We start from the raw sequence: 15,876 nt of genomic DNA on the forward strand, positions 1-15,876 counted from the left end.
ACAAGAGTCTCAAGTATTTCTTCATGCAGAAAGAACTGAATATGAGACAGAGACGGTGGTTAGATTTAGTGAAAGACTACGATTGCGAGATTAGCTATCATACGGGGAAAGATAATGTTGTGGAAAATTCTTTGAGCAGAAAAGATGCAGTCGTAGCACAACTATCAGTACAGAGATATCTTCAATCAGAGATTTAGAGATTTGGGTTATAGTTTTATCCTAAGGGCAGAGCTCCTAAGCTGTCTAATCTGACAGTCCAGTCTTGTTTGATAGACCGAATCCATAGAGGTCAGACTTCGGATGAGTAGTTACAGAAATGGTGACTGAAGGATGAGGCGAAGGGCAGTGTACTCTATACAATGTTTGATGATATTGTAAAATACAGAGAAAAGATGTGGGTGCCTATTGTTGATTCAATCAGAGAGGATATTCTGACAGAGCCACATGCATCTCCTTATTCCATTCATCCAGGAGGTACCAAGATGTACAAGGATTTGCAAATTCTCTATTGATGGTCTGGTATGAAGAGAGACATCCGTAAATTTGTGTCTGAATGTCTCACTTGTCAGCAGGTGAAGGTAGAGCATCAGATGCTAGCATGAATGCTTAAGCCACTCCCTATCCTCGAGTGGAAGTGGGAGAATATCACCATGGACTTTGTTGTTGGTTTGCCGAGGTTAGTCAGAGGATCCAATGCCATTTGGTTTATAGTGGATCGACTTACTAAGTCGGCACACTTCTTGTCAATGAAGACGACTTACTCCATGACGCAATATGCGGAGCTCTATCAAGGAGATAGTTCGATTGCACAGGATCCCAGTTTCTATTGTGTCCGACTGGGACCCAAGGTTCACATCGTCCTTTTGGAAGAGTTTACATGCAGCCATGGGGACGAAGTTGTTTTTCAGTACATCTTTTCACCCTCAGACAGATGGACAGTCTGAGCGAGTGATTCAGATTTTGGAGGATTTATTGCGAGCTTGTGTGATTGATTTCCATGGGAATTGGGAATCGAAGCTACCTCTAGTGGAGTTTACATATAACAACAGTTTCCAAGCATCTATAGGTATGGATCCCTACGATGCACTGTATGGGAGGAAGTGCATATCACTGATTCATTGGGATGAAGTCGGCGAGAGAGTAGAACTTATTCCAGAGATTGTTCAGCAGACTGCAGATGTGGTGGTTAAGATCCGTGAAAGGATGAAGACCGCCCAGAGTCGCCAAAAGAGTTGTGCTGACAAGAGAAGAAGGGATCTTGAGTTTGCCATAGGTGATCACATTTTCGTAAAAATAGCACCTATGAAAGGTGTTATGAGATTTGGGAAAAGTGGCAAGCTGAGAACAAGGTTTATTGGGCCATTCGAGATTCTTGACAGAGTTGGGACACTCGCTTATCATGTTTCTCTCCTGCCGTATCCTATCGGGGTACACAATGTGTTGAGGAAAGACCCGTCCAAATCCTAGACAGATAGGAGTATAGACTTCGGAACAAAGTAACTAAGCTGGTCAAGTCCGGTGGCTGAATCAATCAGTGGAGGAGGCCAATTGGGAGACAGAAGCAGATATGAGGAGCCGCTACCCGGAGTTGTTTTGTAAGATTTAATTTCGAGGATGAAATTTATATAAGTGGGTTAGGAACTGTAGAGCCCAATTTCAGTACGCGTAAAACCCATGTATTTATTTAAAATTTTAAATTGTTTAATTAATTTTAAAATTGATTTTTTTGTTGTGCATGATTTATTTAAATGCATTATTTTAAATTATTTATGATTATATGATGCACGTTAAATTGTTTTTCAAGTTTCATGTTTCAGGCGATTTGTGGGGACCCGGACGCTAATCAAGTTCTTAATCATCATTGGGACTAATTAATCGATTATAAAACAGGGTCTAAAAATTTTTTCTTTTTAAAATGCGGAACGTAGTGAAATCAAGACTCAGTATATAAAATACAAGTCATGTATCATAAACATTTATTCAAACTAGAGTTTAACAACTAATATCAAGTGTCCAAACCCTATCTCAGATCAAAGTCCGAAGTCTCCACTCTAACTCGATCTCTCCTCATCCTCCTCGACCCTGAACCTGTCCCACCTGTTGTCAAGTACACATACAGACAAGACAACAGCCGGATAATTCCGGTGAGAATATAATCCCAGTATAAATCAACGAAACATGCAATCATATAAACAAATATAAAGCATGTAATCAGGTAACAGATATATGTATCAAACTCTGAAACATAATCAATCATAGACTGTCGACATATACGTGACTCCACGTTTCAGACTAGACTCAATCCTAGTCTAGGGATCCCGGTTTCCAGACATTGGCATTCCATATCGACCAACAGTAATAGAAAAGACTCCAGTTCTATCCACATCGATATAGTATCGATCACCAGTAATAGAGAAGCTCTGGTTCTATCTACATCAGTATAGTATCGATCACCAGTAATAGAAGAAACTCCGATTCTATCCACATCGATATAACATCGATCAACAGTAATAGAAGAAGTTATAATTCTATCCACACCAATACAATACTGATCACCAATAATAGAATGAGCTATAATTCTATCCAAATCGATAGCCAATTATCCAGTAGCAGACTATGGCACTTCCGCCAACACAATATCTCATGACATCGTGCAATGTGCCCGTGGTGATCCCACCACTATCAGGCACTTCTGTCATAAGACTACTCGTCTAATACCTGCTATCTATAATCAAGAGAACAAGTATATCAATAAAATCAATGCAATATCAATGCAATAAAGTAAAGTATGTGATTTAGGGAAACTCAAGTCTAATCCGACTCAAGTCGATCTCCCAATACCACATTGACTTATACCTTTCTTTCGTCGGTTTCTGGCTCAGTCGAAGTCCTGAATTCGCAGTCTGTCTGGCAATGACAATATCAATAATCTCATGTCAATATACCTTTCAAATCAATATCAATCTGATCAATCTTGATTTAATTCAAAATCAACGGCATAACGGTACAAACTCAGTATCCCCGTCAATACCCTATCACCAGATAACAGTTACAATCCATAACCCATATTCAATACAATCCGTAATCCAATCACAATTCAAATATGTCTGGTATAAATCAATATACCCTAAAAATTCATAACAATTCCATAATCAGTCTGTTTCCTAATCTGACTTCGATTCTATGATGTCTAATATGTCAAGAACATCATATATGAATTCCATTCAATTCTGACAATATCATAATTCTAAAACATGTCAAAACGTAGTAAAACTTACGTCCAGTTGTAGCCCACGTTGCCAGGAACTCAATACCGAAGTCGGATTCAAAATCAGACGGACGGATTTCTCACAAAATCAGACGGACGGATTTCTCGATTCCTTGCTGCTAAAATATGAAGGAAACGAATGGCTCAACATACATATATATATATATATATATATATATATATATATATATCCATGCAATAACATGAGACGTGTCATAGCCCTTTGCACTGCACGTCACACCGCGGGAGCGGTCCTTGATGCACCGCGGGTGCGCTCTTGGTTCGGCAGCATTTCCATTTTCCGAAATTGCACGACCGCGGGTGCGGTACATGTCGAGACCGCGGGTGCGGTCCTGCACCGCGGGTGCGGTCTCAGTTTTTCAAAAATTGCTACCCTACTGGAATTGCACCGCGGGTGCGGTATATTCCTGAGCGCAGGTGCGGTGTTGCTTCGGCAACACATGCTGAAATTCAAAATAAATAGCTGCACATTCTCTTAAATCGTGTCTCAGTTGGCTCTTTTGTAATCACGTTAAATTATAAGTCAATAATCTTTGATTAACAGTGATTAATTCTCGGGCATTACACGATTATTCGATGCGGAATCGAGGAAAAGGGGACCAGTGATGATTCTGGCAATTTTAAAATGTTGTATTTTATTTTAAGTTAAGGATGAGACATTTTAAATAGTTTATTAAGTTTTTAGTATTTTAAAGCCTAAATCATTTATTTAGTGATTTTAAGAGTTAAAACCTTTAAAGTTTAACAATTGTGTGCTTTATTTTAATTAGGGGATTTTGTAAAGTTAGCCTTGGATTAATTTTTATTAGCATGTCAAATGGGTATTAGTTGTTTTAAATTACACCCATTAGCCCTTAATTACTCCTAATTATACACACACACGTTAACACTAAAATCACACGCACACAAATATACACGTTCACACGTACACACACACACACCTTTCATTCCAATCTCTTTCAATTCTTTGAGAGCAAAGCTTAGGGTTCTAATATCATACAACAGCCACCCCTCTCTTTCAAATTTTCCAGCAACCTTGCGTGATTTTGTTGCAAGAAATCGTGCTAAGTTCGTCCCGATCAACCCTCGCACAGTTCCCTCTTCGGTATCGTCGGTTCGGTAATTTCAATTATCAAAAGGCATGTATATTATATTGTTCCTGCGTCGATAAGCAAAATTGTCGCTAAATATAGCAACAGTTTTAACAAAACCGTTGTTGTTTGTCCAAAAAACATGCTAATCCACAATGGTTTTCTAAAACTGTTGTCGTTTATCCCAAAAAAACACGCTAAAAGACTACAGTTTCTAAAACCTTTGTCTTTGACCCCAAAAAAATGCTAAAAGACAACGGTTTTTAGAAAACCATTGTCTTTGCTTAAAAAAATGCTTTTTAACAACGGTTTTCACTAAAATCGTTGTTAAAAAGTGAAAAACAACGGTTAAAAAAACCGTTGTCTTTTAAGTGTTGTGTATTCAGTATTTTCTTGTAGTGCCCCTCCATTTTTCTTGCAAACAAGCTTTCTCCCCGCTCCTCTGGTGCCTCTCCGACGCGCGTTTCTTCGAGTCTTTGAGAATCCACACATCAAGGCACACTTGTATTTTTGTTTTATCATCATACACGTCATAAGTACGCTGAATTTTATATTTATGCATGAAAATTTTATGATCTACCTTGTGCTTACGTTGGTGATTGAGTTTGACATGAAACTTTGCATTGTTATGCCTCCATCTCACGTTTTCTGATGTTTGTGCAAGGGGTTGCTGTTTTTGGTGCGTTCTAATGGCGATTCACGGTGTTGAGTTGTGTCTTGAGGCTGGTGTCGAATTATAGTCGAGATAAGTAAGGGGTCGTGCGGTGTGTTGCTGAGGTATGACCGAGTGAGGGTTTTTGGGAATGTTTCTTGTCAGTTGGCTTGTTGCTGCATTTATGGGGCTGTGAGCCCATGCTAGGTCGGTCAAGTAGGGTCCTAGGATGGTCTAGTTCTGGCTGGTCAAGGGTGGTGTGACTTGTAGCCTCGTAGGAAGGAAATGGAATTCTGGATGCACGCTTAGCGCCGCGGCGCGCGGTGCTACTCTTGGAACACCGCAACACTAAATCCTCGCACTTAGCAGCGTCGCGTCGCTGGTATGCAACGCCTAGGAGCTTAACCAGCGCTGCGCTACCGGTGCCTAGGCGCTACTGCGGGGGGCATTAAGATTTAATTTTAGAGCGATGGTCTTGATTGAATTGGTTTTGTGGGATATAAAGGGCTGGATAAGTGTTTTAGAGGCTGTTCATGTAGGATTGAGTCATAGTTCGAGTTGGGAAATTTTGGTTAAGTTTCGGGTTTATTCGGGTTAAAACCAGGACCCCGATCCAAGTTTTAAAACGAATCGTTTAAGTTTTGAAACAGACTCGATTTTACGTCTAAGAAATACTTTTAATAATATTCTGGGATGTTTTAAGGAGTTTGGTAAGCTTCGGGTCGAAATGTAGAGGTCTGCGGGTAAAATGGTCATTTTGGGTTTCTAGAGGCAAAATGATCATTTTGTACTTGAGTTGAGATTTTGTCCTGGCAACACCCTGAGCACAATTTAGCAAGTTTTAGTTAAATATTTGGTATCACGAACCTGATTTTTATGAAATTATGAAAATATGTTGCATGCTTGGTTTTAAAGAAAAATTTCATATTGGCTTGATTTTGATAAGTGACGAAATTGATGATAATTTTGAAGGATGAGAATTGGTTGTGACTGATAATATATGTATACGATGATGATGAGGCCTAGGCCCAGTGGATGTGTAATACTGTCGCTGAGGTCCGATATCCGTCGGGTACCAAAGTTATATGTAGATGGATCCATCAAGTAGAGGTGATATGATAGAGTTGATACGAAAGTCACAACTAATGAACTGAATTCAATTAAAGTAAATGCATATGTCTATGATGTGTCAGATCCAAAATTAAGACGACGTAATTCAACTGCATGCAAATCTAGGAAATATGAAAAAAATGACTAATTAATTTATGTTAATTGCTTAATTGATTATGTGACATGTTTACATGACGTTTTAGTAGTTTCCTACTTACCTACATTAAAATTATTTTTAAGGGTTATTCGAGTTGCGATCTAGGAACGGAGACCGAGTGCTAAAAAAATGTAAAATGTTTTAGTTAAATAATTATTGTTAATTATTTAAAATATGAATTTATGCTTCTTCATATTTTTAAAAATAAGGAGTTTTGAGGTAATTTTATACGTCGGGACGTAAATTTTATCGGTGTTGGTTTTTCAAACGTATTGGCAACCCAGCTAATAAATTCAGAAACTTATTTAAGCAAATTATTTTAAATCTTTTAATTATATACTAATAGGCTAAATGGGCCTAAGCCTTGTTAGTGGATTAATTAAATATATAATATGTTAACCCCCCCCCCCCCCCTTTATTAACTCGAAACCACACGCCCCACACCCTCACAAACTCTCTCAAGTACACGGCACAACACCTCAGAATTTGATAGAAAAGGTTCGAAAATTTCAAGGGAATTTCAAGCCAAGGTTGTCGTCGCCATTTTTCACAATTGTGCACGAGAATTAAATACGCAAAGGCACACATATTTCTTCCCTTCAAACATCTGTCACACCATATTAATCATCTAAACTTATTTTGAAGGAAAAACATGACACACAAGTTTTATTTTCGCCACTATGTGCATATACGTTCTAAACTTGTGTTATTGATTCCAAATTCATGTTTTATATGTGTGAAGGGGATGCCATGGCTAGGGTAGTGATCAAGGACGTTTTACACGAAGTTTAGAGTCCTAAGATACCACACACAAAAAACACTGCACGTGAAAACAAATACAAGTTGGAATCACTTTTTTGTCTTGTGTGTCTTAAGGGATCGACTTTTGGGTTTGTGGCTTGGATTGTTATTGGCTTGGGACCACGGCTAGCCAGGGTGGTTGTTGAGTCGAGGGAAGAGCCCTAGACACACTAGGGCTCGAGTCAAGAAGGCTGGGAGGAGTCCTAGCAAGCTAGGACTCCCGCCCGAGAGCTCAAGGTTATGTAAAACATGCTAAGGGAGAGCACGCAGGCTGCGCAAACTTCCAGGGACTAAGGGGCTAGGCCAAGGGGCTCAGGGCTGGGCTAAGGTGAGTCCTTAGGGTCCTAGGTGGATGCACAATAGGCTGGTTCAAGGGTTGGGTCGATGACTAGAGTCCTAGGGGCAAAAAAGATTCCAATACCTACATGGGTTCTCGGCCGAAAGTTGTGCCTCTTGCATGGCTTCGGTTTCGAGTTGTGGTTCGAGTCTTAGGTGTCCTAGTGTTCCAGAGGGTTCATTAGGGTCCAGGGGAGGTGTGACCCGAAGATGGCTCGGGACGGCTCGAGCTTGACGCGGTGCAAACGTGAGGGTGGCTCGGGTATGTTTTAGGGCGTGGACTCAGGGTTTTTCTTTTAGAAAATAAATCGAAACACGGCTCACGGGAGTCAAGTCATTTAGCCAAAAGAAAAAGAAAAAAATTACTACATGACCCAAAATCATGAGAGAAAATTCTAGAATATAGAAGAATCAAAGATTCTCTACAGAATAAGCAGGAAAATTCTTAGGAAATATTGCACTAAGAAATAGAAAACATCATCTAATTTATAAGATCTCCATAATGAAAATGACAATCCTCATGGAACTCATAGTGAAACGTCCTCATTTTTTATTGCTTAAAAAGTACTAGAAATTTTATTTTTTTTAAAATCCCTCACATTTTCGGTCATTGCATGCACATGCACATAAAATAATCTTGCACCATTTTAAAGTAAATCATCCAACTAGTATTTGAAAATTGAAAGGTAATAGTCAAACCAGAAATCGTAAAAACGTTTTACAAACCTAAAAAGCAATAAATGTTGAAAAGTGTAGCCCATACTAAACTCTCCAAAAAACCTCTCGAAAGCATAAACAAATAGTCTTAAAATCTTTAAAAGAAATCATAAAGCGTAATGCGGAAAATAATGCGCTGGTCCTCGGGTTGTGTGCGCCATCAGTCCAGTAGTATCACTCATCAAGGCCTCCCTCAGAACCACCTGCATCCATCACACCTAGTGAGTCTAAAGACTCAACACACCATAATCTTGATAACAAGTAATACGTAATACAGTCAACATATAACGGTGAAAAATACTTGTACTTAAAATATCTTTATCATGAAGATGCATAAACTTAAACATAATCATTTTCATAAATACTTTCATGATGCGTAAAACTTTAGCATAAACCATTTCATGACATGCACATAAAAGTCTTGATCGTTTTCCTTATCATAAAACATTTTAACTTGATCATAATCATTTTCCTTTTTCCTTTTCCTTTGTTGAATTCAGATCGTTAATTGTGACTTTCCTGATCATGCTCATGAGGGTCGATGGATCCATCTACATAAAACCACAGTACTGGGCGACGGGGGACACCGGCAACACTCTCACCGGTCAACCGGGCCCTGGCCTATCATGATTCGAATAGAAATACGATCGTCGGGGCTCCCTCTGGGGCCTTTTCCCATAAATGGGCTCCCTCTGGGGCCTTCTCCCCTCACGATATTTCCATTCTTCCGTTACCACAAAACCGTTACCACATATCTGTTACCACATATTCGCAATGATGGAAATACGATCGTCGGGCTCCCACTGAGACCATAACCCTCACGACGTCGCCACCATTAACGAATTAGTCACAATAACTTCACATCCTTCAACATTTTTCATTTCATTCGCATCACTTAGAAAAATCATGAATATCATTACATTTTTCATTTTTGAAACCAAGCATTCAACATGTATTTTAAATGTCTTCTCTCAGTCATAAACAACAAATAGACATTTAAAATCATAATTTAAATCGTGAACATTTCATAAACATTTTAAACATAATCATAATATCATAAAATAGCATTTCGGGCACTGCCATGACCTTTACTAATTTCCCGGTGTAAAATGATCGTTTTACCCCTGGCTTCGACATTTTACGTTTTTGACTTTTTTCTTGATTTTACGACTCTAACACGTCCCAAATAATTATTTAAGCTTACGCGAATTTTTCCGTAATTTTATTTGGCTTAAAACTTAGACTTTTTCAATTATCTTTTCTTAATTATTTGAACGGTGTTTTAATCTCGAAAAATACCAAACTTTAATATAAAATTCCTAAATTCTAAATTTAGTCTTTTTATATTATTTTAGCCCTTATGGACCACGACTCGACCCCCGTGAGTCGTTTTCCAAAAATTCTTTATTTACAACTCGTTTTGACACCTAAACTTCGACCCCGAGCCATCACCTAATTTTCACGAGTTCGCCTCGAGCCATATCGAGCCAAAAGGTGCCCAACATGACAAAGTACCCTACTGGACTCTTAGTTAGCCAAAAAAAGCCCCAAAAACTCAAAAACGAGACCACCAAAACTGAACCCTATCCGGCCGAGAGTTGCATCATTAACGTAAACATTGTGTGTGATCGTGAGACTCCTATCAACGCTATACTAACCGAGCCCAACCCATGGACACTTGCTTAGGACCTAATGAACCTTCCTAGCCCAGCCCGTGCCCCATGCTTCGAGCCACAAGCGCCTGATAGCGACGCGACCCTGCACAAAATCTGTGCGCTAATCTCGGGTGGGAGTCCTTGCATGCAAGGACTCCTCCCTGCCCTTCGGTTATGAGTCCTAGCTTGGCTAGGACTCTTATCAGACCAAGAACAGCCCCTGGACGAGCCCTGGACCAAGCCACGAACCCACCCCTTTTCTCCCAAGCCAACCCGATCGTCCCCAACAATTTTGACAGCAAGTTACGTTCTTTTCTATTTCTTGTTCCTTCTTTCTTTCTTTCTTGGTTTGATGGATCTAGGTGTGGTGTGTGGGACTCTAGAACACAAGCGTAAACTTACCCTAACCATGGCAGCCCCTAAACATAGACAACACATGATTTGATTCATAAAGAAAACACATGATCAAAGCATATACATGAAAAAACACGAAATTCTGAAAGAAACCCCAAGATTTTCATGTACACATAATTTAATGCAATAATATGATGTAGTGGATGAGTAAAAGGAGATTAAGGTGTGCCTTTGCGTAGATTACGCTCGAATATCCTTTGACGACGAAGAACGGGACGCGACGATGGCTTTCTCTTGGCTTGTGCCTTTCGAAAATTCCTCGTTGTTGCCCAAGTGTTCAGCCGTGAGTTTTTTTTTTTAGAGAGAAAGCTGCCGTGTGTGTGTTGCGTGGTGTTGGGAAAGAGTTTTGAAATTAGAAAAGTGGGTGGCCGTGACTTTGCTTGCAAGGGTAGGGTAGGTTTTGATTTGATTACCAAATTAAATACTAAACTAATCACTAAATAGGCTTTAGGCCTATTAAGCCATGAAATTAAGCCCATTTAGTTAAATTAGAATTTAAATAAAATAATAGCAAAGTTTTCTTTTAATAAAAATGTGAATTTAATAGCCGGGTTGCCAAAAAGCTCGATTTTTAGTTGAAAATCCAACACCGATAAAATTTACGCCCCGGCGTATAAAATCACTTCAAAACCCCTTATTTTCAAAAATACTAAAAAAAGCAACACTCATATTTTAAATAATTAAAAACAATTATTTAATAAAAACATTTTACATTTTTCAGCCTTCGGTCCCCGTTCCTCGATCATCACTTGAATAATCTTTTAGAAATACATTTTAATGCAGCCAAGTAGAAAAATATAATTTAAACATGTCAATATGCACAACATAATTAATTCATGCAATTAAAACAATTAACTAAAATACAAAGGAATTTAATAATGCATGCACGTGGTTTGCGTGGACTTTAAATTTTCGGGGCGTTACAATCTCCCCCCCTTAAATTGAATTTCGTCCTCGAAATTCGCCTATCCTTAACCCAAAGTTTAGTCTTAGTTCTAGTATCCCAAAAATCCACGCTTCCGTTGCGCTATTCTGATAAATCTTATGTTCTAAAAATGTCCTTACGTCTTCTTGATTCCAATTAAATTTTCCTTTTAAATCTTCACTTACGATTTGCAACTTAATAAAATCCATAATGACTTAGTGCTATTACTATTATAACCTCGAATTTCAAATTTTCTTACGATCCCCAATATTAAAAGATGGATAACCAAACTTATCGTATATTATTTTCCTTAATTAATACCCAAAATGTTCGTCAACTTATCATATTTCAATCTTAAAATCCCAAATGCAACCGCTAACGCTTAGATTTTCAAGCCTAACATCGATTCATCCTTAAAAACCCTTGATTCAAATTCCTTATAATACTAAAATCAAGATATCCCAATGTTCCAATCATTCTTAAAAGTCTAAATCCTCAAAAATTCTTATCCTTAAAACCATTAAATTCTCACTTATTGTTAAACTAGTCCCCAAATTCCTTAACAATTGCAAAATCAATTCTTAATTTCCTCAAAATTATCTTAATTCATCCTTAATTTCAAAAATCCTACGATTAACCCATAAATTCTCGGTATTCTTAATTTTCTTTCTACAAGTTTCCCATAACAAAATTTCAAAAATTTTAAACTTATTAACCCAAAATCAATTCTCATAATCAAATCTCAACTTTCATCAAACTTAAATCCCGATTTATACATTTCTATATCCCAAAGTCGTTACAAATCCTCAAATCATTATTCCTTACGTCTAATTCTCAAAAATTAATTCGACTAGTAACCATAAATCATAAATATTTTCTTAGAAAATCTACGTGTCCCATAAAACATTTATAATATTCATGATTAACTTATAGCCCAAAAGTAAAACGTCAATACTAAAACCCAAAAATCAACATCGTCCAATTCCATTACAAAGCCAACATGCGTTGACATCAAATAATTTCTTAATTCATATCGTATCACGTATGAAAATTCTAATGCATATAAAACATATATCCTCATAATGCTATTAAACATGTGACGTGAACATATAATTCATGTACTTATGCAGGTAACATCATAAAATCATATTGCACCACATAAAGCATGTAAAACTTACAAGTTGAGGCTTGACGACTGATCTTCCCGGCGCTGATGGTGGCACAACCCTTTACAGAACCACTGCTCTGATACCAACTGAAACGTCCTCATCTTTTATTGCTTAAAAAGTACTAGAATTTTTTTTTTTAAAATCCCTCACATTTTCGGTCATTGCATGCTCATGCACATAAAATAATCTTGCACCATTTTAAAGTAAATCATCCAACTAGTATTTGAAAATTGAAAGGTAATAGTCAAACTAGAAATCGTAAAAACGTTTTACCAAACCTAAAAAGCAATAAATGTTGAAAAGTGTAGCCCATACTAAACTCTCCAAAAAACCTCTCGAAAGCATAAATAAATAGTCTTAAAATCTTTAAAAGAAATCATAAAGCGTAATGCGGAAAATAATGCGCTGGTCCTCGGGTTGTGTGCGCCATCAGTCCAGTAGTATCACTCATCAAGGCCTCCCTCAGAACCACCTGCATCCATCACACCTAGTGAGTCTAAAGACTCAACACACCATAATCTTGATAACAAGTAATACGTAATACAGTCAACATATAACGGTGAAAAATACTTGTACTTAAAATATCTTTATCATGAAGATGCATAAACTTAAACATAATCATTTTCATAAATACTTTCATGATGCGTAAAACTTTAGCATAAACCATTTCATGACATGCACATAAAAGTCTTGATCGTTTTCCTTATCATAAAACATTTTAACTTGATCATAATCATTTTCCTTTTTCCTTTTCCTTTGTTGAATTCAGATCGTTAATTGTGACTTTCCTGATCATGCTCATGAGGGTCGATGGATCCATCTACATAAAACCATAGTACTGGGCGGCGGGGGACACCGGCAACACTCTCACCGGTCAACCGGGCCCTGGCCTATCATGATTCGAATAGAAATACGATAGTCGGGGCTCCCTCTGGGGCCTTTTCCCATAAATGAGCTCCCTCTGGGGCCTTCTCCCCTCACGATATTTCCATTCTTCCGTTACCACAAAACCGTTACCACATATCCGTTACCACATATTCGCAATGATGGAAACACGATCGTCGGGCTCCCACTGGGACCATAACCCTCACGACGTCGCCACCATTAACGAATTAGTCACAATAAATTCACATCCTTCAACATTTTTCATTTCATTCGCATCACTTAGAAAAATCATGAATATCATTACATTTTTCATTTTTGAAACCAAGCATGCAACATGTACTTTAAATGTGTTCTCTCAGTCATAAACAACAAATAGACATTTAAAATCATAATTTAATCGTGAACATTTCATAAACATTTTAAACATAATCATAATATCATAAAATAGCATTTCGGGCACTGCTATGACCTTTACTAATTTCTCGGTGTAAAATGACTGTTTTACCCCTGGCTTCGACATTTTACATTTTTGACTTTTTTCTTGATTTTACGACTCTAACACGTCCCAAATAATTATTTAAGCTTACGCGAATTTTTCCGTAATTTTATTTGGCTTAAAACTTAGACTTTTTCAATTATCTTTTCTTAATTATTTGAACGGTGTTTTAATCCCGAAAAATACCAAACTTTAATATAAAATTCCTAAATTCTAAATTTAGTCTTTTTATATTATTTTAGACCTTATGGACCACGACTCGACCCCCGTGAGTCGTTTTCCAAAAATTCTTTATTTACAACTCGTTTCGACACCTAAACTTCGACCCCGAGCCATCACCTAATTTTCACGAGTTCTCCCCGAGCCATATCGAGCCAAAAGGTTCTCAACATGACAAAGTACCCTACTGGACTCTAAGTTAGCCAAAACAAGCCACAAAAACTCAAAAACGAGACCACATCCGGCCGAGAGTTGCATCATGAACGTAAACTTTGTTTGTGATCGTGTGACTCCTATCAACGCTATACTAACCAAGCACAACCCATGGACACTTGCTTAGGACCCTAATGAACCTTCCTAGCCCAGCCCGTGCCCCATGCTTCGAGCCACAAGCGCCTGATAGCGACGCGACCCTGCACAAAATCTGTGCGCTAATCTCGGGTGGGAGTCCTTGCATGCAAGGACTCCTCCCTGCCCTTCGGTTATGAGTCCTAGCTTGGCTAGGACTCTTCTCAGACCAAGAACAGCCCCTTGGACGAGCCCTGGACCAAGCCACGACCCCGCCCCTTTTCTCCCAAGCCAACCCGATCGTCCCCAACAATTTTGACAGCAAGTTACGTTCTTTTCTATTTCTTGTTCCTTCTTTCTTTCTTTCTTGGTTTGATGGATCTAGGTGTGGTGTGTGGGACTCTAGAACACAAGCGTAAACTTACCCTAACCATGGAAGCCCCTAAACATAGACAACACATGATTTGATTCATAAAGAAAACACATGATCAAAGCATATACATGAAAAAAAACGAAATTCTGAAAGAAACCCCAAAATTTCCTTTACACATAATTTAATGCAATAATATGATGTAGTGGATGAGTAAAAGGAGATTAAGGTGGGCCTTTGCGTAGATTACGCTCGAATATCCTTTGACGACGAAGAACGGGACGCGACGATGGCTTTCTCTTGGCTTGTGCCTTTCGAAAATTCCTCCTTGTTGCCCAAGTGTGCAGCCGTGAGTTTTTTTTTTAGAGAGAAAGCTGCCGTGTGTGTGTTGCGTGGTGTTGGGAAAGAGTTTTGAAATTAGAAAAGTGGGTGGCCGTGACTTTGCTTGCAAGGGTAGGGTAGGTTTTGATTTGATTACCAAATTAAATACTAAACTAATCACTAAATAGGCTTTAGGCCTATTAAGCCATGAAATTAAGCCCATTTAGTTAAATTAGAATTTAAATAAAATAATAGCAAAGTTTTCTTTTAATAAAAATGTGAATTTAATAGCCGGGTTGCCAAAAAGCTCGATTTTTAGTTGAAAATCCAACACCGATAAAATTTACGCCCCGACGTATAAAATCACTTCAAAACCCCTTATTTTCAAAAATACTAAAAAAAGCAACACTCATATTTTAAATAATTAAAAAATATTATTTAATAAAAACATTTTACATTTTTCAGCCTTCGGTCCCCGTTCCTCGATCGTCACTTGAATAATCTTTTAGAAATACATTTTAATGCAGCCAAGTAGAAAAATATAATTTAAACATGTCAATATGCACAACATAATTAATTCATGCAATTAAAACAATTAACTAAAATACAAAGGAATTTAGTAATTGCATGCACGTGGTTTGCGTGGACTTTAAATTTTCGGGGCGTTATACATAGAAAATCATATAGATGCTTAATTAATTCTTTTTTTATAAATAAAAGAGGAATTACATAAACTCAATCCAAAAATAGCACGAACCATGTCGTTGATTCATATTCAATCAATTCAGATCATGATAAAAACTATTTTTAAAGAATGAATTGATTCGCTCATTGATATTGCTATGAATGGGTAATCTTCAATACTGAGAAGTATATCTGAAACGACCCTAAATGTCTACTGAATATTTTTTTTAAAAAAATCTAGCAATCGACCGAAGCATATACATACGCCACTACATAAAACAATTCGAAACATATTTT

This window comes from Primulina eburnea, chromosome 4 (genome assembly GCF_022965805.1).
Source record: "Primulina eburnea isolate SZY01 chromosome 4, ASM2296580v1, whole genome shotgun sequence".
Taxonomy (NCBI): Eukaryota; Viridiplantae; Streptophyta; class Magnoliopsida; order Lamiales; family Gesneriaceae; genus Primulina; species Primulina eburnea.